The 24,807-nt window shown below is 20.0% G+C and overlaps 1 protein-coding gene across 4 annotated transcripts in view; it reads left to right on the top strand.

Moving 5' to 3' along the window:
• The first annotated feature begins 2,616 nt into the window (after positions 1 to 2,616).
• LOC107993453 (5-hydroxytryptamine receptor 1) overlaps positions 2,617 to 24,807 on the top strand; it is a 386,084-nt gene continuing 363,893 nt past the window's right edge. For 2 of the 4 annotated variants that reach the window (XM_062075897.1, XM_062075898.1), the window contains exon 1: positions 2,630 to 3,623. The gene's annotated coding sequence lies outside the window, so the exon portion shown is untranslated. Of the gene's footprint in view, positions 3,624 to 24,807 lie in introns of all 4 variants that reach the window. The other 2 variants (XM_062075899.1, XM_062075896.1) reach the window with 2 other exon arrangements.

Genomic DNA, 24,807 nt, shown 5'->3' with positions numbered 1-24,807 from the left:
TGAAAAAAGAATACAAAAATGATCTCAATTTTCATTTAATCGAAAATATTTTAATATTATATGTAAATAATTATTAAGTAAAATGTATTGATCTTCATTTTGATCAATTTGATTTTCCTAAATTTTTGCTTAGTAATTACTATGAAAAAAAAAAATACATTTTATCAAAAGCATTTATTCAAAAGCATTATTATGTAATATTCTAACTGAAATCTCAACGAATCCTGAATTCGATAGAACATTTCTATTTTCTGGATATTATTTTTTAATAATTTTTTCTGTCAATTTTCTAATATTATATATTTATTTATTATTATTATTTATCTAGAAATAAAACATAATTTTATGTTTTTCTAGATTTTAAATAAAACATAATATTTTGAATTTTTATTTTTTAATAAATGCTAATTAGACTTATGCTTCTTTATATATGCTTGGTTTTAGAAATTCATAAAAGATATATAGAATATATATAGTTAAAATTATTAGTAAAATATTATTAATAAAAATTATATAGTAAAATTTTTAAATAATCATGAATAAATTACATGCAGTTGTTTTAAAAAATTGACGAATATAATATAATTCAAATCTGCAATTTATACAAAAAAAATTATATAAAATTTTTATTTTCTTCATAATAATTTTTTTTATTAATGAAATTAATAAAATTATTTTTTTATAATATGTTTCTATAAAGAAATCAATATTGATAAATATTTGTTTAATAATGAATATTTGTTAAATATTTGTTAACAAATAATATATTTACAAATATTTTTATAATAATCATAATCTTAAAATATCAATTTTAAAGTTTTAAATCTCAATTTTAAAAATATCTAAAATTTCTTGAAAAAATATATGTGATAATTATATGTGCATATTTTTGATAAAATTCGATATTAATTTTTCTAGAAAATAAGATGAAATTATTTAATCTTTAAACTTATATTTTTATTTACTTTTCTTTTTCAGCAGAATATTTTTTTATTAGATTGATTGTAGGTAGGTCCCTAAAATCCATTATCTTTTTTTTTATTTTATTACTTATAATATATTTCTACTTATATTATCCCAAAAATTCTTTTCCACTATAAAAACATAAGGAGGAGTTAACGGTACATCAGAAAAAAGTACGATCAATGTGAAGGACTCGAAAACTCTAACTATATGTATAAAGAAAACATTTTTTTTTTAATTAAAGTTTTATAATGAAATAAAGCATCATTTATTTATTTTTTATATTTAATTTTAGAAAAAAAAATAAGTGAATAAAAGTTATCTTTCACTTCAAATTCATTAAAAGTTTTATAATAATTTTAAATCAATTTACATAACTGATGCTACTGAAAAAGAAAAATAAGTTTAGGTATAGATATAAATATATCTAAGTAAATTATCAATAAATTATAAAAAATATAAGTTATAAATAAGAATCAAATTCTTTATTTTTTTTAAGAATTTAAAATTTCTTTATAGAAAGAATATAATTTTTTATATAAGATTTTATCAAAATCAAAACTAAATATATATACACATGAAAAAGATACATTTTTTTAAAAATATATGATAATTTTATATAATTATTATATTAGAAAATTTTTATATCAATTATTTTTTATTAATAACAATAATTTTATAATATTATATTATAGAAATATTACCATTTTGATTAATGAAATTATATTTAATAACAAGAAATATCAAAGCAAGAAATTCAAACATATATGTACATATTTAATATAGAATTTTCATAATACATAATTAATATAGAATTTCTATCAATATAGAAATGAATAACAGTATATACCGGAATAATAATATACTGGAACATCATAGCATACAGTATAATATTCCTGGTTTTTCGATCAAAGGATTATATGTTCGAATCTTGTTAGCATTTCCTTATTTTTTCTCATTTTCTACATAACAAGAATTTATTTAAAAACTTTTTAAGTAATTTTTAAGTAATATTAAGTAATATTTTCTTCTATTCCAAGATTAAAAGTATTGTTTATTACAATTTTCTATTTTCAAAGATGAAATTTATTACATTAAAAAAATAAATTACCGATTAAATAAGTAAATGATTATAACATTCAAAATGTTATATTTTCCCCATATTTTCTAATAATTTCTTTTTTGTTCAAATCTTTTTATATATCATTAAATTCCTATATAACTAAAAAATACATACATCTACTCGTCTGAGCGTCATTCGTATTCACTTAGCAGCAAACTGAAGATAAACACCAATTTCGAAACTGAATTCAATATATTTGCACATCAAACACAAACCACAGAAAGTTCCCATGCGAAACAGGAAAGGTTATTCACATAAGAGCAGATCAAGCATACTATACTTTTACTTTTTCTATTTTTTATTTTCGATCGATTGAAACCACTGAACTTCGAAAAGTTTGGTTAGATTCGCGGCATGCGTGTGGCGCGAAAAATGCGTTCGTCTAGCAGACGCACGCGGACAAGAAAACAACAGCATAGGGCGTTACGATACGTTGCGTCATGCCCCGGATAGTTTTCCGGATAGGGCAGTAATTTGGCGGCGCGGCGCAAGCGCTGCAAGGCGGGTCCAGGTCAACGGCAAGAACCCAGTCTAGTCATACGACGAACGTCTAACCGACCTGTCGTTATCGCGATTCTCTGCAAGCTCGCGAGTACGTTCTTCCCCCTCTATCTACCTAGTCAGCTAGGGAAGTTGAAGCAACAGGACGAAGCTCAAACAGATCGTTCGAACTTGCAACGTTATTTTCTCCCTTCGCTAAAAAATCGTTGTGCGAACTATCGTTAAGTTATCAATATATGATCTTTTGCTTTTATTTAAACAAAAAAAAGTGATGATTGAAAGTGAACTGTCCATTGGTTAACAAATTTCAATCTAGTAATTGAATTATTGATAATTATCGATTTGAAAATTAAATATTCAATGAATTACTACAATCATTATATAGTGTAATATTGTTCAGAATATTGAAAGAATATTCGGTAAAAGAGAAAAAGTTCGATAAAAGAGAAGTGTGTTGGAATATGTGAAAATCATAGAGCAATGATATAAAGAAAATTAATAAGTTTTTTTTTATTCGTAAGAAATCAAAAATAGTAAATGAAAAGAAACATAAGCAAAAAAAATCGATTAGGAAATTCATAAAAAAAAGCTCTAAACCAAAAAAAAATTGTTTTCCTTTCTTCGTTTATTTTCGTGCTCAAATATCGTACATAAAATGGAAGACACGCAGAATTCGATGTTTTTGTTTTCTTTTCTTCTCTTTTTTAAATTTCTTTCTACTATCATCAAGTGTGAGAAAGAAAGGAAATGATGGAATAAGTGTAAGACGGATAAAGGTCGACGCACCTGTTTTGTTTTCACTCTACAGTTCGACTGTAGTCATTATTTTCCAGGCAGTTGGAACAGTGTCGTTGAAATGGTAATTACATTGAAGTGATGTGAACAGTTTCTGGTGATACTCGACGAAGTTTCTCGAGAGATGAATCAGCTATGCAAGGATCGACGATCGATTGGGAGATAAAGGAATCCAATGGAAACTGGTATTCCTGTATTTGCTGTACTTCGATAAGAGCATCGCATGTTATTGTTCCTACAAGTATGTGAATTTCACTCCTCTTATCCTTAATGTTCTATAAGGATTATCGTCAGGTTATTAAGATATAATGCAAAGGAAAGATAAAAGCTTTTCAATAAATACACATGGCGTTATGAAAAATCGATTTATTAAATTCGTTGCATCAGACAAAAATTTTTGAAAGGATTTCAAACGTGTTCATACACATTGGTTACAATTAGTGCATATCATACTGACAAAATTGATTACATTTCTATAATAATTCTTTTTGATGAGATGAAATGATTTGCAATGATAACTTTGCAAAATTAACAAAAATTAAATTAGGAAGTTTCATTATTGCTCATTATAAGAAATAATTATTTTTCAAGGTATTTGTCAATTTTCATTATTTTTCATTGTTTTATTCGTATTATAATTTTTTATTAATTTTTATCATAGTATTAAGAAATATTTAATAAATATTTTAAAATATCTATAAATATATAATATTTTGAATATTTAATTTATTTTGATGAATTTGACAGAAAATATTAAATAATGAAAATTTTTATGTAATTTGTATAAATAAGGAAAATTTTTAATTACAATATCTGATGAATATAATTAATGTATGTTTATAAAAATGTTGCTACATTTTATTTTAAATAAAACATTAAGTTTTCGATAATTTTTAATTTTAATATTCTGTAATTCGTATTATAATATATGTATTATGATAGAGAATAAAAATAAATTTTTTGATAAAATAATAAAATGTTAATAATTCAGTATTACCAAAATTCAACAGTATTTGGTTTTGATATTTAATATTTTATAATATAAAATTAATAATAATAAATATATCAATAATTTTTTATTTATATTGATAAAATCTCAATATTGTTATTTTAATTTCGAATCATTAAAAGAAATATTTCTCTTTAATTCATATTTTATTAAGTATTCCATAAAATATGTACAATTTTGTGCAATTATTATTCTAATGATATTCTATCAAAAGCATATTTGATTTTCAAACTTATATGATAATCACGCACATATTGCATGAAATATGTATAACGAAGAAATATAATGTAATATTTTCAACGTGCAACATGTTCGAATTGATTTTTCAACATTATTGAACGTCGCTGAATATAATTTTGAAATTTAATTAAATCGAACTTAGTTAAAATATAAAAAATTGATTAGCATCGAAAGATAATAATGACGTATGTAGCTAGATATTCTCAATAAAATAGTTTGTATTTAGACAAGTGATTTAATCATGCGAAAACGCGAATAACTTGGCTTTAATCCTCTTTGTGTACACGAAACCTTTGAAACAAATGGAAATATCATGGTAATTATTATGCTATCAATTATATCGCCATTAGAAAACACACGCAACGGCTTCAAGGCCTTTAAAGGTGACTCTTGCCAATTCGTTGATTATTCTTTATATTTTATGATGGCGACTATCCTCGTGATCTTAATGTTTTTAACTATTTGCAATTGATACTGTCAATCGAATAAAAATTACATTGAGTATTTTCTTTGAAATTTAAGAAAAATTTTTTATTATATATTATATTAATTTTTCTTTTAAAAGTAATTTTAAAAACAATTTTTGTGAAAAATAATTATTTCTATTTTACAAAAATTTCATGATCTAAAATTATAAACAAATGCAACTTGGTTAGTTTTTCAGTTTTTTTATTAATAAATAAAATTATGAAAATAAAAAAAACATTATTATATTAATTTTTTAATTATTATTATGATTTATATATTTTGATAGCATATTTTATATTAATATAAATATAACAACAAATACAAAAGAATTAAAGAATTAATTAATCTATATTGCATTATATTACATTACATTACATTACATTACATTACATTACATTACATTACATTACATTATATTACATTACATTACATTATATTACATTACATTATATTACATTATATTATATTGTATTATATTATATTACTATTATAAGTTATAATTAAAAATTCATAATATTTTTTGAAAAAAAATATTCATTGTATAATTATTACTGATTATGTAAATTATGTAATAATACATTTCTCTCTAATACATTTGGCATAGAATATAAATTATTAAGAAAATCTAACATTAATTTTTTACTTTATTTATCTTTTAGAACCTGAAAATTTACTTTTTCTTAGCCATTTTTTGTGTTTCCATCACATATACCCAATGGGATTTAAGTCTGGCGATTGCGAGGGTATAGGTACATAGAAGTTATATTGTATAAAATCCGTTAACATATTATACAAATGGTGTATTCGAAACTCTGATTCCATTGAAAATGTTTCTAATTTTTTCTAGTTTTTTTTTAAGCATTTTTTGCAAATCCTCTTTAAATAAAATATTTATATGAAAGTTTATCCATTATTCAATCAATAAATGTGATACCAATTCTTTAACTCTTCATTCTGATGTTATAGTGAATTTATTCATCATCATATTTTCTTTTTATGTTTCACAGTAAATTGTATATAAATATATGCTTTTGAGTATATGTAATTCTGTACTAATTTTTCATTATGTATAGATTTTTTTCTTTAAATGAGAATTTCTCAGAATGAAGGAATATCTTAAGTTGAAATTATTAAAAAGAATTTAGTTCAAAGAAGAGCATCATATATCATATTGTTTTTTTTGTACGTTTTTTTATACATGAAAAAAATATTTAATCTCATTTTTTAAATGAAATCATAGAATTTTAAATATATCGATTTACTTGAATATTTTATAAAAGTATTAATCTTTACTTATACAAAAAAATTATTGGTTTAAGAGATATTTCAATTTAAATGTTGTAGTTCTAGAATTCATTGATTGAGAATATATAATCAGCCAAAATTGGCTCTAATTCAATAAGACAACCTTCACGAACAAGTTAAACAATATAAATACTTATATAAAATGTATTTTTCTTATTTATCGAATGTTTATTATTATTGTTATTATTGTTCAATGCATGTATTTTATTTTTGTTTGCAAAAGTTATCTAGTAAAATAGAGTCAAAATGAAATAGAGTTAATCTTTCCAAATTTTTTCTGGAATTTTAGTACTAAAAAATTTTAATGTTTAATGTTTAATTGAAATATCTTCTAAATTAATGGTTTCTTATATTAATATGTAATAAGTTAATATTCTTTTTATAGAAAATCAAATAATGCTTTTAAAATTGTAACATATTTTTATTTAAAAAAAAATAAAGTTGATTTGATCTATAAAAAAATAATTTACATATAATAAATTTACATAATTTATATTTTGCTTAAAACCAATTAACATTTGTTAAAATATTTTTTTGATAATTTCAATTATGAGATATTTTAGTTTTCATTTAAAGAAAACTATATTTCTACGTTTATTTAATTTTTTTATTCTCTAATATATATATAGTATATAAAAAATATATTATTCTCTAATATATAAAAAAAATAAATTATCTTTACAAATAAAAAAAGTTTTTTTAAAAATTATTAAAAATATTCTCTATAATTGAGAAACATATTCGGTTCATCGATAATAAATTGATAATATATATAAATTATTTTTCAAAAAATTCATAAAACTTTCAAATTTATATAATTTAGCGATCATGTTGAAAAGAACTGATTTGTAACAAACGGGAAAAAAAGTAAAAGATTTTTTTTGTGAGACTTGGATTAACGAGATTTTATGAGCGATGAGGGATTATCTCTAGCTGAAAGAATGAAAAGGACTGGATAAAATTAAAAAGATTATTTCTTTTTTTGAAATCATAATAGATAATATTTTAAAATATTTTAGTTCCTTTGAAAGTTTTCTGTTTGCATCATACATTTGTGTAATCATATGATATAATTGTATATTCAAAATTTAAATGTAAAAGAAAATTTTCTTTTATAGAACTTTTTAAATTATTTGTTTGAAATTTTTTATTCATTAAAAAATATTGTAATTATATATAATTCAATTCTTCAATAATATCATATATTTAATCAAAATAATATTTCCATATGTTTTCATGCATTTTTAAAAATAATTTTATTAATCCATATTTATGATAATCGATTTAAAAATCCAAAAATCTTCAATTATTAAATTTTTTCTATTTTTAAAATTTCTTTATTTAATTGTCATTATAAAACAATTTATTGCATAAAATAATTTTTATTTTTTTAAATATCTATATTTCTAATAATTTCTCCAAATTATTAAATTCTTTCTTTCTTCAAATTATTAAATTATAATTCTTAATTCAAATTCATAACAAAATCACAAAAATATTCTGATCATTCATTATAATTTTCTTAATATTCTATATGTATATGGTTTATAAGTATAATTTTTTTTTAAAGTCATTATATATATATATCATATTAATATAATCATTATATTATAATTATTAATCACAGTTGATAATATTAAATAATATCAGCTTATTTTTTATATATAAACATTACATAAAACAATATATTATATGTGGCTAAGAGAATAATATATTTACGATTTGTATAATTCTTCATTATAATTTAGAATTTTTTTCAGACATATAAAACTTAAAATTTTATTTCTTTTTATTTCTTCCTAAATCGAATTATTTTTTTATCTTATAATATAGAAACATAATACAGAAATAACATTGATAAATGGTTGTACATGGTTATTCAATTTGTTACAATTATGTGTGAATATGGAAAAACGTTCTGGATCTGTAGTGTATTTACAGAAGAAATATTTGAGGTGCAACTTAGTTCAACTGTATTTCACTGGCTATTTCTCTCATCGACGGCACGCTTTCCTCTTTAAATATCACTTACCTTTCCAGGTCTCTCAGACTCCAGGAAAAAATAACTTTTTCCCATTTGAATCCTCGTAATCTCGCGTTTTTGCTTAACCGCTCGATGTTCACCGTTTCATCTGTTTGTTCCGACCTTGTTGCTCATTTTTTCCATAGCATATTTAAAACGTGATGTTGAATTTGATATTACATTCTAAGTATGAAGCATAAGATTTCATATTTTTAAATAACTAGGAGAATAATGTTGGTTCTCAGTTGAAAATTGCGTTTGCATATCGAAACAAATATATCAAAGTTTTTTGTTGGAAAAATATATTTAAATAAAAAAATAATAGTTAAAACTGTCTATTTAAAATATGTTTTTAATAGAGCATATTTTTTAGAAAATATTTCTATTTAAATTATTAATTGTATATTATATTTAAATTATATATTTCTGATATTAATTTTATTTAAATTATATATTTAATTATATTATAATTATATATACTTAATTGTATATATATTTAATTATATGTTATATAATTATATATTATTAAGTTTTTAATTATATATGAAATTAAGTTTTTCTAAGAATTTCTATTTCTTAAATTCTTTAACTTAATTTATTTAAAATTATTTATTTTAATATCAATTTTAAAAATTATTTAAAAAATTATATAATTAACTATCATTAAATAATTTTAATTATAAAAACCGTAATTTTAATTATAAAATTATTTAACGATAGTTAATTATTTGATTTTGTAGAATTGTAAGCAAATAAATTCACGCAAAATTTAAGTTTATATTTTTATAATTGTTAGAGTTAATAAGCATTAATGTTTTAATATTTTTATAATTTTAATTTATTATAAATATATATCAAATAAAATATAATATATATATAATATAAATATAATAATTATATGAAAGATTAAATCTAAATTTTTAATTAAATTTCAAAAAATTATTTGTTTCTAATCTTGTACTTAATATTTAATATTTATATAAATAGCTATCGATGAGTTTCTTTAAATCCAAAAATTAATTGTAATTCTTAATTTTTTAATATAAAATAATTTATCAAAAAAGTTATTTCTGAAAGTAATATAAGTAATATAAATGACTTAATTGCTTTTAATCGATCGGTTATTCAAAGGTTAAAGGATAAAATATATAAAAATACATCATACATCATAATTGTAATTAGCATTTTCATCTAATATAATAATGTTACAAATTCAAAACATAAGTATATTTATACTTAAACATACTTAATATAATAGATTTCTGTTTATATAAGATGTTAATATATTCATGGAACATTTGTAGAAGTTGGTATTAGAAATTAAAATAAATTGAACGAAAATTTATATACAAAAATAACTTATATGATTATAAGTAATTAAAATTTGTGCTAGGCAAAGAAAGACATAAAGAGAGAGATGCACAATTCTATTTTCGTCATATTCTCATTGCACTTTATTTCCATTTCGGTTTATTTAATCTGAAGTTCAATTATTTAACTTAATAAATAAATCTTAACTGAAAATTTTACATAACAACTTTTATATTTATTTCAATCTCAATTTTTCAAATGTGTGCTATGAATATATTTAACATCATGTACACATTATATCCATTTATTTTTTCAATTTATTGTCTTCAAATACTGATTGAATTGGAATGTTGAGAACACATTTCTTTCTTTTGACACAAGCGTATAAAATTACAAATATGGCGCGCGATATTTCGCGTTACATATGCTTGTTGCAAAATGCTCGCTGCAAATATCTATCGACAGCAGCACTCTATACGCATCGTTTACCTTCCCCATTAGTCATTGATAAATGTGCAGCTTGTATTGTCTCCATATTTCCTTTACTTTAGCTATACTTCCAAGCCTATAGTCATCCCATCTCGTCCTCGTGCTCGGTTTCTTTTTTAATATCGAAATATCGTGCTCCACTTTTTTTTTTCTTCTTCTAATCTCCCAAAAATGCTTTCCATTCGACATAGCTATAGTATTTACGATCCAAATCGATTTCGAAATTGCGAAACTTGCAGCGATTGCGATGAACTACCTTACTCTCGCTTCTCTATTTTTCATCGGAACTACATGTAATGCGTTCCTGAGAGAGGTGTTTGTTTCAACTTACGCCACGAGCTTTTTTGTAAATTGTTGCGTGCAAACGAGTTGTAGAAACATTGAAAAATCTCTATTGTTCAAGTGTAAAATGAAACGTATAGTGTAGATATTTTGTATTGATTTATATTTCATATAAGATTAAAATAATAAGAAATAATATATTTATATATATAAATTCGATAAATATTCTTGGTTTAAATGAAACTTTTAATATGTATTAGATTTAAGTTTTGAAAATACTATTATATATAATTAAATATAAAATACAAATATATTTATATTATTATTTAAAAATTTCAATATTTTTTTCATTTTTTAAATACAACTTTTATGAGATAGAATAAGAATAAGATTTTAATATATAAAAATGTTCAGCTTTTAATTATTATTTTGATGTAAAAAAAATTTCAAAATTATACTCAAAATATGAAAATATCCTAAAATTTTGGAAATTGATTTCATTCTTTGCCATTAAAAAAAAATTATTCCATGTAAAACTAATTATAGTTTATATTATATTATACGTACTATAATATATACTTTATATTATATATATATTTTTGAGTTATATATAGAATTTAAATTTAAATTAGATAAATTTTTTTAGTAAGATAGTAAAAGAATATTTTTTAATAAGAAAATATTTTCATCTATAGTTATTATATATATATATTAGTTATAAGGAATTTTCATAAGTTATTAAATTATCATATATTATTTTATCATACTGTTATTATTATTATCGTAAATTTTATTATTAAATATATATATTTCTTTGGTATGGATCAATATTGTGCACTTGCATTTTAACATTTAAACAATGAAAATTATTAACATTTAAACATTAAAATTATTCATAAATTTGAATTCATTCTGTCTTTCTGATTAAAATTATTAAATAAAATTTATTTTAATTTACAAAATTTTAATTTACAAAATGTAATATTTTAACTATAAATATCTTATGTGATTCTCTTTATTTAATATGTTATTTTTAAATAAAAATATATAAAAAAAATATGTCATAATTTTTTGAAATGTTATGCAATTGTAAGAATATAAATGAAAAAATATATTTGAAAAAAATAATCAATTTATTATATATAAAAGAATGTAATAGATATAGTATTTGTGATGACTTGTGCAGATCAATCATAAGTAAACTAATTCGATTTGCAGTATATTATATATTGTATGTAAATATTCTCTTCGATCTTTTCTATTCTATATTTTATAAATATCCTCGAATGTTTAATGTTACTTTAATAAACATATAATTCTGTACCATAAAGATTCTGTGCAAAGTGAAAAGTAAATACGTGGGAATAAAAGTTTGATTTAGACTTAATTTTCTTCATTATTTCATTTTATTTCTTTGCAATTCTAAATTTATTATCTATTAAACTTTATCTCGTTACTATTGACTTTTATCTCGTTCAATTTTTTTATTAAAAAAAAAAAACAATTGAAAAGTCGAAATTTAAAAAATTGAATATTTTCATTTATAGCTAATAGGAATGTTACATGTTTTTTTTATTGAATTACTATAAAATAAATCTTTTTTCCAAAATTTGTAAAAAATAATTTTTTCTTTTATTAAAAATTTTTCTCATTAAAAATATTGTCTTTTAAATATATCTTTTAAAAATATTATATCCACGTTTTTCTTTAAGTATAATAATTTTTATTAAAATGATATATAATATATACACTTCTATTAAAAGGGGTTTTTAAATATTCCTCAAACAATCTTTTATTACAAGTTTTCATATTTAATGTCTTGTATTCATTGTATTTTCGTTTACTTTTTGCCTTCCATTTGAAATTCCAGTTAGTTCTTTCTATTATTATATTTATGTTCCAAATAAGATATATTCTAAATTTCATCGTACTTCAATAATCATACTTGTTATACGTACGTTTTAAATATGTTATTTTTAATAAATTTATTTGACAGAAAATTTTTCGTTATTTTCCTTCATCGTATTCATTAATCCAAGATATTTTTTTTATTTTCATGATTTTGACTATATTATTTATATTTTGGTGTTTAAATGAATGTCTGTTATATCAGTTTTCATTTTTTCAACATTACTATGAAGTTGTCCAAGAATTTTATTCACGAATTTCTTTCTTCTTCTTTTTGGTCGATATTATCGTTACGACGCGCGAAACTACATTCTTAGTATTATCGCGATGTAGTCTGTTCCATTTTCCAAGTGAAAGGAATTTTCGCTTTATATTTCACGGGCTAGAGCTTCTCGATATCCTTTTTCTAAAGCCTAGTCAAGAATATTTTTAACTTTTTCTAGCTGTTATATCTGATATGTCTAATGTTAATTCTATGATTAAAAAAAAATTTTTATTTATAATATTGTATAAATAAATTATTCCATTATAATATTCCATTATATATAACTTTTATAAATTTGAATTTAATATATTAAACAATAAAATTTTCTTTTGAATTATAAAACTATTTATTTAAAAAATTAATAAATAAATAGGAAAAATTGGGACTGATAAATCAATTATTCAATTTTTGATTTTTAATAAATTATATAGACAAAATATGATTATAAGAAATGTTGTATCTAATTAGATTATCTGTTTAAATAATTAAAAATGTTTTAATAACAATTGAAATATTTTAATGTTTTTCTTTCGAAATTAAAAAAAAAATTAAAAGCAATTAAATGTATAGCAAAATTAAAAAATATGAATAAATTGTATTTTAATTATATATTAAAATGAAATTTTTATTTATTGTATATTTCTCATTATTTATTTTATTTAAATTTTTATATATTTATTTCTTATTTGTTTTTATTATTTAATTATAAAAAAATTATTTATTTATATTTTATTTATTTATTTATTTATAAAAAATATTTTTGATCTAGTTTAAATTTTTTGGTCTTATTTTAAATTAATTTTAATTAATTCTAATTAATTTTAAATTGATTTTAATTATAAGAAAGATTCTTCAAACTAAAATTATTATTTAAATGAAAATATTTTTTCTTAATTTAAAAGTGATAAGAATTAAAATTTCTTAACTGAAAAATAACTAGATTTCAATTCTCGAATTTTTCGGTTGGAAGTTTTCCGATTTTTCAATCTAAAGATAGGTAAATTAAGATAGTTCGTAATTTCTGCATGATTCAGTGTATCTTTTATTTAGTGTGTTCTGAATTTTTGATTTTAAATCTAAGATTTTTGAATTGGATTTATTATCTAATCTAAAATGTTTTTTGAAGTTTTTTGAAGTTTTGAAGTAAGATTGTAAGATTTATAATAAGCTTGATGTAATGATGTAATGATGTAGTCTGATATAAGTAGTCATTGTCTATGATCATGAAGTTTGATTTTACAATCTTCGAGGGATTTGATGCATGTATTACAATTCTGATATATAGAATTCAAACTTCTATGATCTCGGAATATAATATAGTTTATGGATATGAAGTTTAAAGCGATTTGGGATTTTATGAATTAGCAAGCATAAATAATGTAATTTTTAAATAATGATATAATTTTATTAGTATAATAATCTATTAGTATATTCTATAGTATAATTCTATTAGATTTTAAAATTTTATGATTTTTACGAAACTTAAGATAGATATAATGTCCTTTAGTTTGCAGATTTGATTGATAATTTATTTTAGAAAGAAATAATAAATTAAAATAATTTTTACATATCATTCTGTAAAAAATTTATAATATGAAACATATGTATATGCTATATATGCTTATTTTGAATATAACATCTTATATTTTTGTGCGTATGCGAAAAAATTTATTTCTTTTATTTAGTTTTTTCAACATATTTGATTTTTAATTATACTTCAAATCTGATAAATCATAAAGAACTTCAATAAAAATATTTTTTTCAATTTCAATTCATTAAAATTATTTTTTTTAATTTGCAATTATTTATTTATACATATTAATGTGCATAAAAAATTTTATAAAATAAAATAAAAAAGAACTAAAATTTGAAATGATTATATATTACTTTAGTAATTAAAATTAAATAAATGTTATATATTACTTTAATAATTAAATTAAATAAATATTTTATAAAAAAAATTTTATTAATTATTTAATTAATCTTTTTAAGAGAAATTTATTTATTATAATCTATTATAAAATTTATTCATCATAATAATTATAAACAAATATTATCCTTGCAAATATTATTTATAGTTAAAAAATTTTTAAAGAAATGTATAAATTTTTATCATTAAAAAACATTTCAAATCTTAATGCATATTATTAATTTACTAAATCCTTCGTACATTTTTTTTCTTTTATTTCTACCTATTTACGATTTTATCTTAAATGTAGCATTTTCATTATACTTTGAACTAATTTCACTTTGCACTAACAATATTTCTTTTTTTTTATATCACGTATTGAAAACGGGATATCAGCATTTTTTTTATTTTCTCGCGTGATTTTTACATAATCTTGGTACAGCATTGGCATTGAATGCTCCGGAAAGGAATTATTTTGCGATGTTCTTTTGATTCATCCAACTCGAGATCGAGAATCTATGAGGAATCGATAGGGATTTGAAACATTCCCAAGAATTATGTTATGTTTCATTAAACTTTAAGAATTCGTATCGTTTGAAAAGTGGAAATTCTTTACAATCAATTTGTGTAAACATGCTTTTGTTTAATCCACAGTTTATTGTCTTTTTTCTTAAAAGAATATTGTAAATATCTTGGTGAGTTTCATATTCATAAATTATCGATTCAAAATATCTTTTTCTGTCATGGATGAAAATGAAATAAAAACCATAAATAAGTTTTAATCAAATTTAACTAAAAATTTAAGAAGTCATGAATATTTAAAAAAAAATTGAATTTTTAAATAGACTCTAAATTCAATTAAAATGAATTATTTTTAACTAATATTTTCTTATCTTTAATAATATTTTATTTCCTTAATTCTAACAAGGAAAGTGATGAATAATCAGATATGGATAAAAGATTTGAAGAACAGTAAAAAATAATAGATACGTATTTCTTATAATTCATTAATTTCACTTCTTAAATTTGAATTATTGCAAAAATAATATGTATTTTTTATTTTTGGCTGCAATAACTGAAGTTTAAATGAAATTTTCAAGAATTCGATTCTTTAAAAATTAACTTGGAATTAAGAGAAAAATTTTTTTAATGAAAATTAAATATTTTTTAAAAATACGTATTGAAAGAAACATTAAAATTAATAAAAAATTTTTGAACTTTTTAAACAAAACTGCAATGACCATATTTGAAAAAATACAATAATTGTACATACAACAGATTGTATTTTTATTACGAAAATATGTATATAATATAATTTCTTCTTCCATATTATTGATGCAAATATTCTATTTCTTCTATCAATTAACAATGATTAATATTAAATAATAATATCGATGATATTCAAATATTAAATAAGTGAGATTAATCAATATCATTTTTTATAACTATTAATTTTAGTGCTATTTAAATTGTAATTTTGACAATCATTATTATATTCGTTGATGAATGGCTACGTCAATATTGATAAAAATAAAATACTTGCTAATGCACCAGTTAATACTAGTAAAGAAATTAAATGTATATATATATATAAAATTTGATATGTTGTGGTATATGCATTTTTGTGCTGTATCTATTCTACTATATGTTTCTTTCAGATAAAATACAATCAACACAATTTTTTTAAAAAATGTAAAATTTTTTTTTAATTATTTCCGATATTTAATTAACTCTAAAAGTTCAAATTTTGGAATCTGATTTCATCTTGAATTATCAAACTTGAATTATCATACCTAAAAAAAAATATGTTTACTATATTTAGCCATTTTTTTCAGCCTGCAAAGTTTCATCAATATCGGTATCTGACCGATTGCAGCCTTACATTAAAGTACCTTATATTAAAGTTGATATTATCTCTAATCTATCTAATCTTTTCATGCTTCAATATAGAAGCATGTATATAAGAAAATATATATAAGAAAATAGTACAAAATAAATTCGATATTTTAAGGAAACAAAATTGGATATATCTTCTTTAACAATGGTAAATATATTAAAGATTATATCTTAAAAATGTTTAAATATATATTAATATATTTGTTTTACGCGTTTTAATGCTTGCAATTTTTAATATTTCTGTATTATATTAAAAAATGTATGAATTGTAATTATAGATTAATTACATGTGTGCATTTTTATCAAATACATTTTTTAATACATGTGAATAGAGATTTTTAAGATATAAAAAATATTTTAATATATTTATAATTTAACTTAAAATAAATTTTTGACCAAATGTATTAAAAGCAATTGTAATTTTTGAAATATAATATACTATGATATAAATAAAATAGGGAAATATTAAATCTATCTTTTTTTCTTTCTTTTTGACTTAAAAAAAAATAGAAAAGATTAATTAAATCTATTTTTTTCTTAAAGAAAAATAATGAAAAAGCAATACATTAGTTAAATATATATAACTTATATATATAATAACTTTAATATATAGATATGTTTTAAAAATTATATTTATTTCTTTCTGAATTTACAATAACTATTTGAAAATTTTTTTCTATAGATCAAATATTTTCTTTCAACTGCCATATTTTCATAATATACAAAAATTTAAATTATTAATTTTTTTTTATTTATATCATAGTATATCGATTTAATATTTCTATAAATTTTATATTTATATTATGCAGTGTTTTAGACTTCAAAAATTATAATATTTTTAATAAATTTCATATTTTTTAGTCGAAAATTGTTTGCCATGAATAATATTGTATATAAAATCATAAACGTAATCACGAAAATATGAAAAAGTATCGTTTCCGTATTTTATTTATTTATTAATTGCCATTATTTAATTTAAATAATTATCGCCATTTAAAGCCGGAACCTTCATATATATACGTTGATGCAATTGTTATACGGGGTGATCCGCTTTGTGTAGGACCAAACTACTAATAAATATGGAGAGGATATCCACCTTTTAATTAGTGCTTCCGCCGGACGATAAATTTCATTATTCTTTCAGAATCGACCACGGATACGCTGTTTGTTATTCATTATCATTTTTTTTTTTTTAGTTATGGTTTTAATTGGTTGTTACTCCTTAATTTTGTACAATGTTTCATTGTGATGCTTTCATTGTGATCTATAAGAAATTATTCGTTGTAATGATGGAATATTTGGATGAATATTTTAAAAATAGAATGTGTACTATTTTTGCATTTCTAGAATAATAATTAATATGAATTTAGATTATTATTTCATTTCTTTCATTAAGTATATTATACTATAAATAATGTTTTTAAACATATTGGAATTAAATTATAATTAAAAATGCAATATTAAGAATTTTAAAATTGCTAATCATATTGCTAATTTAAATAAAAAATTTACTAATATTATAAATAAAATGAAAGTGAAAGAAAGAAAGAGAGAAAAATATTTGTTATTATTCTATTATTCTACTGTCAATTTTAATATTAATTTAAAAAAAAATTGAAAATTATAATACATAGATATGTTTTTAAAAAATATATAGATTGAAAGAATTAATCCAATTTATATACCATTATGTATGTAATCATTTCTAATCGTTTAAAATTTTTCTGAAACTTTCAAGCACTTTTATAAGCCAAAATCTTATATATAAAATATTTGTATATTAGATTCTCAATTTTAGATACATAATTAGTATTAAATAAAGTATTAAATAATATTGCATATTTGAAAAATTATTTCTTATTAAATTTTTAATATATTTGAAATATTTTATATTTTATTTTATATTTTTAATAATATAATTAATGTTATATATTTGCGATATATATTAATAATTTCATTATTTTATTATTGATATAGTATTTTATTTCGTATAGATAATATACATATATTAATAGATAATATACATAATATTAATAGATAATATAGATAATAGATAATATACATATATTATATGTTAAAATTAAATTGTATAAATTGTTCAATATAATAATTCATTGTTAGACTTTAGTACCTTTAATGTATATGCACATGTGTACTATACATTGTTACTTCAATTGTTTAGACTACAGATATATTGTTGTTTAATAAAATATTTATATAAAATATGTATATAAATGTGTATATATTGTTATATGTTTATATGTTTATAGATCAGATTAACTGATAGATTAGCAAATAATAATGAATAATTCATTTGTTTGAAAAATTGTTTGAAACTTTTAATATTTTTATTATTCTTAATTCTTGATTTAATTTAATTCTTGATTTTTATTATGAAAAAATAAATAAAATAAATAATTTTTAATTTTTAATTATATATTATTTTCCATATATGATAGTAACATTATTTCAATTATTATTAAAATTAATTTTGTACTTCTGAAAGTATAAAAATAAATATAAAAATAATCGAGCGAGAAATTTATATTCGAAGATGTTTTCACACAAATGATAAATCAACCAGAATCGTTCATTTTAATGCGGAATTGAATGAATAATACTATTATACGAATGGAATATTCTCTTCAGAGAAAGCTGTTTCAATACGAATTTATCCTTAATTGTCGATTGACTTTTATACATGATTATATTATAATTATGATTTATATATCACATTAAAATGATACTAATCAGGTACTGTATTTATTGATTTTATTATATTTTCTCTATTTTTTTTTCTTTTTAAGACGAACTCGCTTTTTTTTTTATTTTTAATTATAAATTTAAGAAGATGAGTAAATAAATTTTAGCAATGCAATAATATATAATTATTATATATATATATATAAATATTTTGTGGAAATACATTAAACTTTGAATATAATTAGATAATTATATTTAAATAATTAAATGTATTTCAATTATTAATAGAAAATTAATAGACAATATTATTAAATATTGAATATATATATATATATAAAGATTCAGTTATAAAAAGAACTTATACAGTCTTGTTCATAAATGTTAATAATATATTTGTTGCTTTCATACAAAATTTAATTAATTCAAATTATTGAGAAAGTGGTAAATTGTTTGAATTCTATATTCATATGATATAATGATTATAAAACAAATTGTAAAAATTTATAATAATTTTTTATCAAAGTCACAAAAAAATTGTTAAAAATTATTTTATGATTTTGAAATATTTATCTTTTTTATATTGAAAAAATTAAAAGAATATTATATATAATAGTTATTTTAAAATTATATTTATTATAATAAATATGAAATTTATTTGAAGAATTCAATAATGATATAAATAATAATATAAGTAATAATATTAATAGTAACCATTAATATAAATAAATAATGTTAATAATAATAATAATAATAATATTGATATTTTTATTACTATATTATTATTTTTGTTATTACAAATAATAATAAAAATTAATAAGAAAATTATTATAATTAGGTAATAATAATTGAAAAAAAATTTAATTTTTATTATAATAATGTAAATAAAAATTTCTTATAATATAAAATAGATAATAATTCTTGAAAATTTTAATAATTTTCCAATAATTTTTCAAATCAGTACTAAATTTTTCATGATTATTCCAATCTGAATGGAAACATAAAAATAAAATCCTGTTAGAATATGATAAAAAAAGAGCTTAATATTATCGCGATTGGTATGTTTCACGCATCAAAAGAATTGTAGAAGGAAAGAGATGTTCCTCGGTTAGTTGAAAACGCATTTCCGCTGCTAACGACTTTCCTTTAGAGCTTTCAGTTCCGCAAACCAATTTCCTCTACCGAATGCGAACTTGTTTCTGTCTTTTTTCCCACCATTTCTTCCGATTGCACATCTGTGAAATTCGAACTATCTTCATTTAGAAAGAGAAATTTAAGAACATTTTGCAAAAAATGAACTTTGTCTGATCATTTTTCTCATTTTTCTCATTTTTCTCATGTTTAATTTTTCGAAATCGATTCTCATACTTTTTTTCTTCTTCTTTTCTCTTTTTTTTATTAATTAGATATTGATATATTTTTTTCCAGTATCTTATCTTCCACTCATTATTTTTAAAATATAATTAATTAATTCTTTAGAAAATAAAATAAATTATTGTTTGCACTAATGTGTCTGTAATAATTTATTTCATTTTGCATAGTCTTTAATGAAATTCACAAATGATTGGCTGTAGCTTAGAAGAGAGAAAATGACGTTAATCTGGCTATTCATACATGTGCTGACTTTGTTCTAAATGAACGTGAACGCGGGATTTTTAGTCTGTTTGCTTCTGTATTAAGTCTGAATATTGGATGCTTTTATTTCTCGCTATTAATCTTTTATTTCGATGTTTAACTTACAATATATTTGCTTTTTTTTATTTTTATATTTATAATAATAATTATATATATAATTATATATATTATTATAAATATTTATAAATATAATTATTAATATAATAATTTTTATGTAATTTAAATAAACTATTTCTAAACGATTTTTAATATATTATTATTAATATATTAACATCATATATTCTTACATTATTTTTGAATCTCATAAATTATATAGTGAATTATAAATACTAATTCATTTATTTTCGTTTTTATCTTTATACATTTTTTGTACATTTTCATAATTAGTTCGTTTGAAGAAAAAAAAGTTGTATTTTTTTTGAAATTAAAATATTTTTCTTGCAATTTTTATTATAAATATTTATAATTGCATATTCAAAAAGAAGTAAATATAGTAATCAGGTCTGTTTGCTATATTTTAAAAAGGAAAAAAAAAAGTTCCTTTTAGTAACAGTCCTTTAATCAAGACCATTTGAAAGATGAACATCTGCGCCAGCGCTTCTATAGTGATCTTTTTCTTTTTGCATTTCAAATAGTTCATCTTTAATTATATAATTAATTAGATCATGGTTAATAAAGTTTTCATTTCTTTAATCATACTTGGAAAGACTAATTAATGTTAAAGATACGAAACTAAACTTGATTATATTAGTTATTTTAGTCATAAAGCAATTATTATTATTATTAAAAAATTTTATTTAAAATGTGCTAAAAATTATTTTTTCTATGTTCTCAATCTTTATTGAATCAATATAAAATAAACAAAATAAGTTAATATTTTTATTGTTACATATTCTTTTTTTAATTACATACTTTTTCTATATTTGTGCTTTATATAAGTTGCCTAAATTGTTTCTCAAAAAGTTTTTTTATTAAAAATTTTTTGATTCTTTTGTGTATTTTTATCTACTTTATATATTTATTACTTTATTTTAATAATATCCTAATGATTCGAAAATGAAATTAGAATAAATAGTAAAAAATTATAATTATATATTATTAAATATTTTAATAAATATTTTTATAATATTAATTTATATGTATTATTAATAAATTATAATTATTATATATGATTAAATTATGAATTATAATTTTTAATAATAAAAAAGTATAAATATTCAAGTGTTGTAATAAGTATAAAATTTCATTTTTAGATGCTAAAATTGACTGAAAAGTAATATAGATTTATATAATTAAAAAATAAAAAAACGTAAAAAACATTATATACTAAAATATTAATATTTTTCATCTATATAAATGTATAAAGTATTTTATTTTAATTATGAACAATGTGTTTTACACTCAAAATTGACTGTGTGATAAATATCATATATCATTGACATGATAATATTATAAAAAAATTAATCGAATATTATTAAAAGTTAAGAAAAAAGTCGAACTAATTCCATACTCGCCTAATTCGATATTTTATAAATAATTCCCATTTTTTTTAGATTTTTGAAAAAATCTTAAGACAATATACTTTATATATATTTTATTGACAATATATTGACAATGAAGTGAAGAAGATGATAAAATTTTGGATTCATAAGTTACAGAAATATTTCAGTAAAATATAAAATAACCATATTATTTTGAATCCAAAGATTTAATTTCCTTTTTGAAATGTGTGTATGTGTGTATTTCAGAAAATTCACATTATATATATAATGTGAATTTTCTTTTTAACTTAAATTAATAAATTATACATGCTTGAACTTCAACGAATTAAGGTTACATCATGAGATAAAATTCATGTTTCATTGCATTCTATCAGTTTTTAACATGATCATTGAATTTAGACGCATGGCATATTGCTATACTTTGTATACCTTAGATTCGAGACATTAATTATTGTCATTGTCGTAACCTTAATCCCGGATCGAGTAATCTATGGATTATGTATACACTTGTATTTTGACTGCCTAAATTATTGTGTATTTCTTTTGCTTTGTTTAAAATTTAAACTTATTTGCTGTTTATGATCTCTCAACTGTGAAAACTTCAGTTAATTTGTTTATTCCCAAATCTTTGAAGTTTTTCCTTTGGAAGAAAACTTATTAAGTTTTTTCGTATATATAAGTACATGTGTATATAAACGGATACAAAAAATTTTATATGAGTGAAAAAGGGAATTAAATCAATTTTAATCATTTCATTTTTAAATATTAAACATTGAAACATCTCATGTTTTATTACTGAAATTAATAATTTTTCGAAAAATGGATTCAATTTCATTTTCAATCAATCTTGAATTGATTTCTAAATACAATATTGTTTTATAAATTATTATATTATATAATTTTCTATATTATATAGTGATTCCATATTTTATTTAAAAAATTTAAAATTAAAAAATTTATTCAAAAATCGAATTGATTTAATGTTTGATTGTGAATTGTTTGTGATATTCGAATTTAATTAGATTTTAAAATAACTTTAATTATGTATAAAATAATGTATAATGTATATATGTATATATGTATATATTCAAAATTTATTTGAATTATATTTATTTAAATATAATCAAATAAATAGATAAATAATTTGAATTAAAATATTAATTAAGTTAATTGAATTTAACAAGAAAATTTTGAGAAAAGAAAAATCTATTTAAAAAGTTGAAAAAAAATTATTAAATATTTCTATTATTTTCAGTATTTTTTAAATTACAGAAATTGATTTACATCATAAATTACGGTTTAAAATATGGCAAACTTAAGAACTGAAATCTAGCTAAATTCCATTATATTTAATTATAATTCATCATTTAATCTTCTCATTCATTTTTTATATGAATATCAATAATATTCACAATTTTTCCAAAATTTTACCACTTATATTTTATATATTTTATATTTTATTACTTCAATCATAAAAATCTTAATTTAATTTCTATCTCTATCTTAATTATCTAAAGATAATTCAATTTTCATTTATTCTATTAACAAAAGCTTTTTATATTTTCGAACATTTTTTAATTTTATATAATAAAATTGAAAAAATTTTGGATTATTTCGAAGGAAATTTTTACAGGATAAATTCCTATTAAAGCAAAATATCATAAAAAGTCTCGTCGTAAAAACCAAGCCGAACTTTATTTCAAGTCCATTGCACGTTTTGTCGAAATCAGTTTGACCGTATAAAACTTGGTCATAAGAACGAAAGCGATTTCGTCTAAGTTGGCACGTTAAAAGTGGTCAAATCTCTCGCAAGTAGGTCAGACTTCGTCGAAATCATTCCGAGATTTCATATATATTCAAGGCTTAGAACGAATCCCAGTAAATTTAAATGGTCGAGCTCATAGTGACTGGAATTGATCACAAAAGACTTAAAATTAGGACACTGAACTCACGATCGAACTTAGTTTCCGTTTCCTTTCCCCAAAGAAACGCGAGCCACCCTATACACTCCAGTTTCAACGAGTCGATTTCAGACAGCCGCTATTTAGACTGCCGCAATCAACTATCCTAGATTCAACGAAATCTCACCCGCTCCTCGTTAATCTGTTTAAATCACGCCGTCGTCCTTTGAAGTCCGCGCGTGGCTCTTGTAATTTCTGGCCGGGTCAGATCGGATTATGCCGCATCTCCGAGGGAGGAGGGATTTTGGATAGTGTCTACTTGAATCTGTTTCCGTTCTTGTCTGTTTGGAACAGATAGATATCTACCTGGATTCATTACAATTTAGTCGATGTAATTCGTGTTCATTTTGTTATATCTGTGTTTTAAAAAAATGTGAAATTTAATATAAATTTTGTATAAGTTCATTCTGTTTTGAATTAGTTATTCTTTATCATACTATATATAATTTAATAATATAATATAATTTAATATATGATATAATTTAATCTAACTTAATTTCCTAACTTAATCTAACTTAATCT

This window comes from Apis cerana, linkage group LG6, assembly GCF_029169275.1.
Source record: "Apis cerana isolate GH-2021 linkage group LG6, AcerK_1.0, whole genome shotgun sequence".
Classification (NCBI taxonomy): domain Eukaryota; kingdom Metazoa; phylum Arthropoda; class Insecta; order Hymenoptera; family Apidae; genus Apis; species Apis cerana.
The sequence above is the reverse complement of the archived record's forward strand: the minus strand, read 5'-3'. Positions and strand labels throughout refer to the sequence as shown.